This window comes from Leptonychotes weddellii, chromosome 1, assembly GCF_054177405.1.
Source record: "Leptonychotes weddellii isolate Sample4059 chromosome 1, ASM5417740v2, whole genome shotgun sequence".
Taxonomy (NCBI): Eukaryota; Metazoa; Chordata; class Mammalia; order Carnivora; family Phocidae; genus Leptonychotes; species Leptonychotes weddellii.
In genome coordinates this window covers 151,845,157-151,853,115 of record NC_138369.1, presented here as the reverse complement: position 1 = coordinate 151,853,115, position 7,959 = coordinate 151,845,157, and the positions used below count along the sequence as shown (strand labels likewise).

General features: G+C 36.2%; 1 long non-coding RNA gene across 1 annotated transcript; it reads right to left on the bottom strand.

Moving 5' to 3' along the window:
* Positions 1 to 342: 342 nt before the first annotated feature.
* Positions 343 to 3,960, bottom strand: LOC145717272 (uncharacterized). Its single transcript, XR_014140377.1, has 3 exons — positions 3,723 to 3,960; positions 2,567 to 2,720; positions 343 to 1,513 (listed from the first exon to the last, which is right to left on the bottom strand). It is a non-coding gene; the product is annotated as an uncharacterized LOC145717272 (long non-coding RNA).
* Positions 3,961 to 7,959: the final 3,999 nt, after the last annotated feature.

The following is a 7,959-nucleotide window of genomic DNA, read 5'->3' as shown; positions in this document are numbered from 1 at the left end:
TTTCAAAAGAAAAATCTTATATAGCAGACAGTTAACTGTTGAACAATACATTATTTTTTTTTAATTGTTTCAGTTTTATTGGGCAGGAGGTACAGGTATGAAATTGATAGAAATATGATGGAACAAAGTCAATGTAACTCATTTTAAGCAAATATATGTTTTCCTTTTATTAACTAGAACTTATTATTTTACTTAGTTTAAATTATCTTCAACTCTTTGCATTATACTTTTATGTTTGTTTTTGTTGCTGAGTCAATACCAATCCCAGGAGACAGACACAAGACTAGTTAGTCTCGTTTAACATGTTCACAAGGCAATTCTCTTTCATAAAGGAAGGAAAGCCAAATGCTAATGTGGGAAAGAGTGCATTATCAAATTAGTATGCTAATTTTGGAGAAATGAATCATTATATGCTGATATTACTTACAGACACATTTTTTTTTTTTTTACTACTTTAGAAGGTAAGGATAAAAGACCACATGTGAAATAAAGGAAAACTGACTGAGATAAAAGTCCAAACCTTTCTGTGAGGAGAAAAAACCACTGGGAATTTTTTAATGCAGAAATATACATCTGTGTGGAACTAATTCTTCATAAAAGCAAAGAGGGAACATGAGAAAAGAACCGCCTTTGGGCTGTGACACTGATGGGCAGGATAGGCAGGCACTTAGGCTTACAGGTATGTCCTCTCAAAGGAGGCTGTGGGACATATGTTTAGCATATTTGCCATAAACCTGAACTTAGACTAATAGAGTTACTTGAGGTGAGCACAACTGGGGACAACAAGGCAGGGAAAATTGATTTATTCACCCCTGGGAGACAACTCCTAGACTAACTCTATGAGTGTCAAAGTAATGTAATTTGAGGGGCTCCAAGCTATTCTCCTAGTCAAAATATGTTTCCATCTTTATAGCAATGACATATTCCATGATTAGAGTATTGGGACAAATATGGTGAATAGATTTTATATTTCTTGCCAAATGAGCAAGCAATAGCACAATTAATTAATGAGGGGTATTGTTCATGGACTCAGAAATGAAATATGTCATGTTTCCACATTAGAGAAAATGATTTGTGTTGTGTTTTTAGTGGAAGCCCATGTTCCACATGACTTCCAAGAGGGCAGAGGTGTGGTGTGCATTCCCAGGGCCTATTGGAATGCCTGGCACCAGCTGAGGTATTCAAAGACTATATTAAGAAAGAAAGAAAGGCAGGCAAGAGGGAGAAAGATAAGAAAAAAATTAAGAATAAGGTCTTAGAAGTCCAGGTGTTAAAATGGAAATAACTTACCTGGAAGTTATGACTCATTATCCCAACAGCACAAATCAATTCAATAGGTATTTTGACAGTGATTCAGAAGAAAACAGCCCAGAGGAATGAGGCACAAACCTAGGAAGCCATTATTCTCACATATCAAAAGCCAGGTAACGCCCCAAACGTGTGGTTCCTGGAAGGCCAGGGGGCAGCCTTGGAGGAAGAAGCTGAACTAAAAGTCTGCTTCTTCCTGGGGTCCCTGAAACAAATTATCTTCTTAGTTTTATGTTAGCTACACTGGAAGTGTGACTCTCAAAAGGACACATCATCTGAGCACTCTCTTCAACTCATCACAAGAAACAAATGTAATATTGAAATTTATTATGACAAGAATTCTTGCAGAAGCAAGCTATGACCATCAAAGAGATGAAGTCTTTGACATAATTTCCCCGTAACCTGAGGGTTGTCCTCCTTTTAACTGCTCTCCAGTGTCCTCCTCAACCCCTCCTGTGCAGTGTGCCATCTTTCTTCCTGCCATCCCCAGGAAAGCATGTACTGAGCTCCTGTTAGTGCAGGAAATGATACAGGGCTACATACAGTAAAAAGAATTATATAGGCACAATCCCTGCTTCCTAGAATGTATCTCATGCAGGCTACTTAAAAAGGAAACAGTGAAGCACACAACTTAATAATTATATGTATATCTACATGGTTACATCTAAAAAATGAGGACTGTGGATAACCAGACTTAAAAGATCAGTTCATACAGGATGAAAAGTCAACTGCATAACTTGCTTATTTATTCAATAAGTACTCATTGAGCGTTTCACCATATAGTATGCACTGTGTTAAACAGTGGTGTACTATGAGGGAAGTCAGACAAGATTACTGCTCTTGTGGGTTTTAACTAATCCAGGGGAGGAAGATGATAAACAAAAATTATTACAATTCAGTGTTTAACAGGATTTAAATATAACTTACCCTGTCATCTCAGTTTAATCAGAAGCTCCACATTCCAAATTGAGATATTAGATGCCTGTGCAGGATTTGCAGAAAGTGGGTCTAAAAACCTATCTTGGGACTTTCAGGGTCTCACTCTCCACAAAGATACATAAATGCTTTGGGATTAATCAGAGTTTGAAAACTAGGAGAGAGACACCTCTGGGGAGAGATGCTGCAGGCTTACAGGTTTTCCCCAAGTCCCACCAACTGTGGTGAGGAGGGAGCTTGCCAGTAGAGAAGGGTTTTACTGAGGGAGCTTGCCATGTGTCCCCTGGCATTTGAGAAATCTGTGGAAGAATATTTGACTCACCCTTGAAAAGTCTGACAATAAAAGGGGTTGGCCAGATGAGCCTGAAGCATGAAGCAGTGAGACCCCAGGTTGAGTTGAAAGGGACTTAGTTGTTCTTGTTTCTTGGGGACTAAATGTCTCCAAATGTCTGTCTTACAGGAGCTGACCTGGAGTCCTGGTTTAAAAAGAGAGAGAGAGAGAATGAGAGAAAGCTTCTGAACAACCTGAGAGCAATATGACCCCAACAGAGAGAAATCACCTTACCAGGAGCCCAGGGACTGAGGGGGAGTGGTAAGCACATAGCTAAAGGAGAGACATTGATTTCACTTGTTAAAAGTAATATAGCCTGAAGGTCTGCCGAGGGAGGGTCTCTGAGAAACTTTCAAAAGTGGCTTTTAAAAGAGAAAGAACCAACAATTGTGCTTGGGCTGCATGCCCCAAGGTCTGAGGACAATGGTACCAGCCACATTATACCGTCCTTCTCCCTAACCTACTCTTCCCACGGTTTGACCACAGAGGGCCAGAAAGTCTCTATCCATGTAGGAGAAAGTGACTGAGGGCAGAGAGAAGCCGACTAAGTCCCCTCCCCTTTTGTAGGCCTCCCAGCCAGAGACAAGCCTAAGCTAAGAGAAGAGACAGTTTCAACTTTGAATGGCATTTTAGTTTTAATATTTCACTAACTGACCTGGATTATCAGACTGGACTGAACTTTTTTCATGTCCCTCTCAAAAGGACTTCATTATTATTAATAACCCCAGAACTTCCCTTATATTAAGGTATGGGACGATTGGATCCATGGAGTTTAAAAGGAGTGATGACATGTAGAATCACTCCCCAACTTGGACTTTACTACCACATTCAAGAACTTCAGAGTGTGTGAAATGATAAGAGGGAGAAAGAGCCCAAGACAGATGGTCAGAGAAAATTTGCTGAATAAGTAAATATTAAGCTTGATTAGAAAAATCAATAGGAGTTAGCCATGCAAAAAAGTGGGAGAGCATGGGATGGGGGGTCAGAGAAAGCCATTCAGCAAGAGAAAAAGATCTTTTGAAAGCCTGTGGTGGGAAAGGAGATTATTCAAGATACTGTATCTTGATATATGATATATGATATATCATATATATATGATACTGCTACAAAATGTAGCAGCAAAAAACAAATTATTATTATCTCTTACAGTTTTGTAGGTTGATTAGGCTTAGCTGAGTGGTTCTTGATTGGGGGCTCGTAGGGATACAGGTCTCTCCATGTGGCCTGGGCTTCACAGCACGGCAGGTAGGTTCTGAGAGGAAATGTTCCACAAGTGAGTATTCTAAAACCAAGTGTTTCAAGAGAACCAATCTTAAGCACATAGCCTTTTATGACCTCACTGTATTATTTAAATCAAACTCTATTGGTCAAAGCAATACAAGTCAGCCCAGATTCATGGGAAGGGGACAGAAAACACACCTCTCAATCGGAGGGTGATCAAAAAATTATAGGGTCATGTTTTTAAACTACTGTAGGCATGACCCTTTGAAAAAAATCAAAAGTCAGTTGGTTTGAAGAATGAAAATTGCTGGCAAGAGTGTAAGGCCATTTTAGGGTCTTGGAAGGTATCCTAAGAATAATGGGACAAAATGAAAAGATTGCTGATAAATAAATAATTATCAAGAGCAATTTAGGAAATCATAAAAATTATTTATTGAGCCAAATATCTGACTAATTTCCTTTGAAGGAAATAAATCATTGTTTATTAAATATCTATTAATCAAGATGAGTACTATTTTAGTAATCAAGAGAGAATGGCATAATATTGGGCAGAGTTCTTTGAGAACAGATCCTGATTGGAAATATATGATAAAATTTCCTCCTTATGAAAAGTTACCTCTTGATGAATATGCCTTTGAAATGAGGCATCTTCATTTTCATATCCATTAAAGTTCTCATACTCACCTTGATTTACCTATTAAACTTGTAACTTTAACAATGCCCTGATTTCATTGTAGAAATTTACTTCATAGTTTAAATATAGATAAGGGTTGAACTTTACTTCATAGTTTAAATATAGATAAGGATGGACTCCCATCAAACTTCTCCAACAGTGTTGAGGTCTGAAATTTTGTATAGTTTAAATATAAATAAGGATAGATAAGGAATTGACTCCATCAAACTTCTCCAGCAGTGTTATGAATTTTTTTGTTTTTATTCATGTGTTATTATTGAATATGCGTTTTGATAGTTTCTCACAAAAGGAAAATATTACAGTAACATACAGTAAACGTTACAATATAAATAACAATTTGTTCATGAAAACTAGTAGTGGAATTGAAAAGGGCTTTTGGGTCAATTAAGTTTCTCCCGAAATTTGTTGACTGAATTGTCATTATTCCTCAGCTTTTTCAACAGGTGGCTCTTAGAGCCAGTCTGTATACTACTGGTGATGGCATTTCTTTAACATTAGGTGGCACCAGGCTCCATTACTTTTTAAAAATTTTAATTCCATTATAATTAACATACACTGTTGTATTAGTTTCAGGTGTACAATATAATGATTCAACAATTCTGTACATTATTCAGTGCTCATTACAAGTATATTCTTAATCCCCTTTACCTATTTCACCCTTCCTCCACCCACCTCCCCATTGATAACCACCAATTTGTTCTCTATGTTTAAGTCTGTTCTTTTGTTTGTTCTTTTTTCTTTGTTCATTTGTTTTGTTTCTTAAATTCCACATATAAGTGAAATCATATGGCATTTGTCTTTCTCTGACTTATTTTACTTAGCATTATACCCTCTAGATCCATCCATGTTGTTGCAAATGGCAAGATTTCATTCTTTTTTATGGCTGAGTAATATTCCAGTGTGTGTGTGTGTGTGTGTGTGTGTGTGTGTGTACACACACACTACATCTTCTTTATCCATTAATTTATGGATGGGCACTGGGTTCCTTCCATTATCTGGCTATTATAAATAATGCTGCAATCACCATAGGGGTGCATATTTCTTTTTGAATTAGTGTTTTCATATTCTTTAGGTAAATACCCAGTAGTGGAATTACTGGATCATATGGTAATTTTATTTTTAATTTTTTGAGGAACCTCCACACTGTGTATGTTGGCCTTCTATATGTCTTCTTTGGAAGAATGTCTATTCATGTCATCTGCCCATTTTTAATCAGATTACTTGTTTTTGGGGGTGTTCAGTTGTATAAGTTCTTTATATATTTTAGATACTAATCTCTTATCAGATATGTCATTTCCAAATATCTTCTTCCATTCAATAGGCTGCTTTTGTTTTGTTAACTATTTCTTTTCCTGTGCAGAAGCTTTTTAATTTTTATTTATTTATTTATTTATTTATTTTGGACTTGTAGTTGGTAAGAACTTTAATGCACTTTTTAGGTGAGGACTAAGTGTGGAAGTTTCTTTTTTTTTTTATGTTATGTTAATCACTATATATTACATCATTAGTTTTTGATGTAGTGTTCCATGATTCATTGTTTGCATATAACACCCAGTGCTCCATGCAGTATGTGCCCTCTTTAATACCCATCACCAGGCTAGCCCATCCCCCTACCCCCCTCCCCTCTAGAACCCTCAGTTAGAAGCTTTTTATTTTGATGTGGCCCCAATAGTTTAATTTGGTTTTGTTTCCCTTGCCTTAGGAAACATTTCTAGAAAAATGTTGCTACGGCCAATGTCAGAGAAATTACTGCCTGTGCTGTCTTCTAGGTTTTTTATGGTTTCAGGTCTCACATTTAGATCTTTAATCCATTTTGAATTTATTTTTGTATATGATGTAAGAAAGTTCCTCAGTTTATTCTTTTGCATGCAGCTGTCCAGTTTTTCCAGCACCATTTAGTAAAGAGACTGTCTTTATCCTATTGCATATTTTGCTTCCTTTGTCAAAGGTTAATTGACCATATAAGTGTGGGTTTATTTCTGGGCTCTCTATTCTGTTCCATAGATCTATATGTCTATTTTTGTGCCAGTACCATACTGTCTTGATTATTACAGTTTTGTAGTGTATCTTGAAATCTGAGATTGTAATATCCCCAGTCTTGTTCCTTTTCAACATGGCTTTAGTTATTTGGCGTCTCTTGTGGTTCCATACAAATTTTAGGATTATTTGTTCTAGTTCTGTGAAAAAATGCTGTTGGTATTTTGATAGGGATAGCATTAATTCTATAGATTGGATAGTATGGGCATTTTAACAATATTTTTCTTCCAATCCATGAGCATGGAATATCTTTCCATTTGTTTGTGTCATCTTCAATTTTTCATCAATGTTTAATATAGTTCTGAATTTTTGTCTTCTAATCAAGTTGATAAAAACTTTAAACATTTTCTAGTGTAAGCTCTTCATATGAAATGTGCAAAAAATCACAAAAGCCTAAGTGATTAACTTAAATTGTCTACTTGCCATCACAACTGGCAAAGAACTATACCCACATCCTCTTCTAGGTAAGAGAGGGAAGGCTAAATCTAGACATCTCAAAGTTACCTTGCAGAACCTGTTAGAGAGCATTCCCTCCGAAGTGTTAAACTTGAGCTCTTATCTATCGATTCTAATTCTTTCCTAGATAATTTCAAGTATATATTTTACAATGGGAATTTCTAATAATTTCAAGGATTACCACTCAGAAACCTCTTATTTCTTGAGCGACTACTCTTTGCAAGGCAATGTGGAAGATGGTGGGAGATACAAAGATTAAATAAGCAATAAGTTCTAGTACAGAAGATTAATGCATATTAACCAGTGTTATGCAAGGTAGAAAGTGACCAAAGTCACAAGAAAGAAGTTACTCAGTGTAATTTGGTTTTGCTTCCCTTGCCTTAGGAAACATTTCTAGAAAAATGTTGCTATGGCCAATGTCAGAGAAATTACTGCCTGTGCTCTCTTCTAGGTTTTTGGAGTTCAAAAGAATAAACATTTTAGATGAGCTTTAAGTTATTCTACTTGGTAAAGAAATGGTTATGATTTTTGAAACTGTAATTTCAATAAAGTGATATGGACAGGATTTGAATATGTGGAGAATAGTATTCCAGAAATAAAGGCAGTATAATAAGGAGCATGGACCTAAGAAAGCACAAACTGGGAACAAGAAATAGTGAGTTTGACCAAAGCCAAAGGAGGGGAACCAAAAACACTGCAAAGATAGAAGTAGCTAGTGCTAGAACTTGGATGGGAGACTAAATCTAGACTATTCTAGATTGTTTCTCTAAGTAATGGGAAATCATTGAAAGTTTTCTTTTATTTATTTATTTATTATTTTTTTATTTTTTTATTTTTTTATTATTATGTTATGTTAGTCACCATACAATACATCATTAGTTTTTGATGTGGTGATCCATGATCCATTGTTCTCTTATAACACCCAGTGCTCCATGCAGTACGTGCCTTCCTTAATACCCATCACTGGGCTAACCCA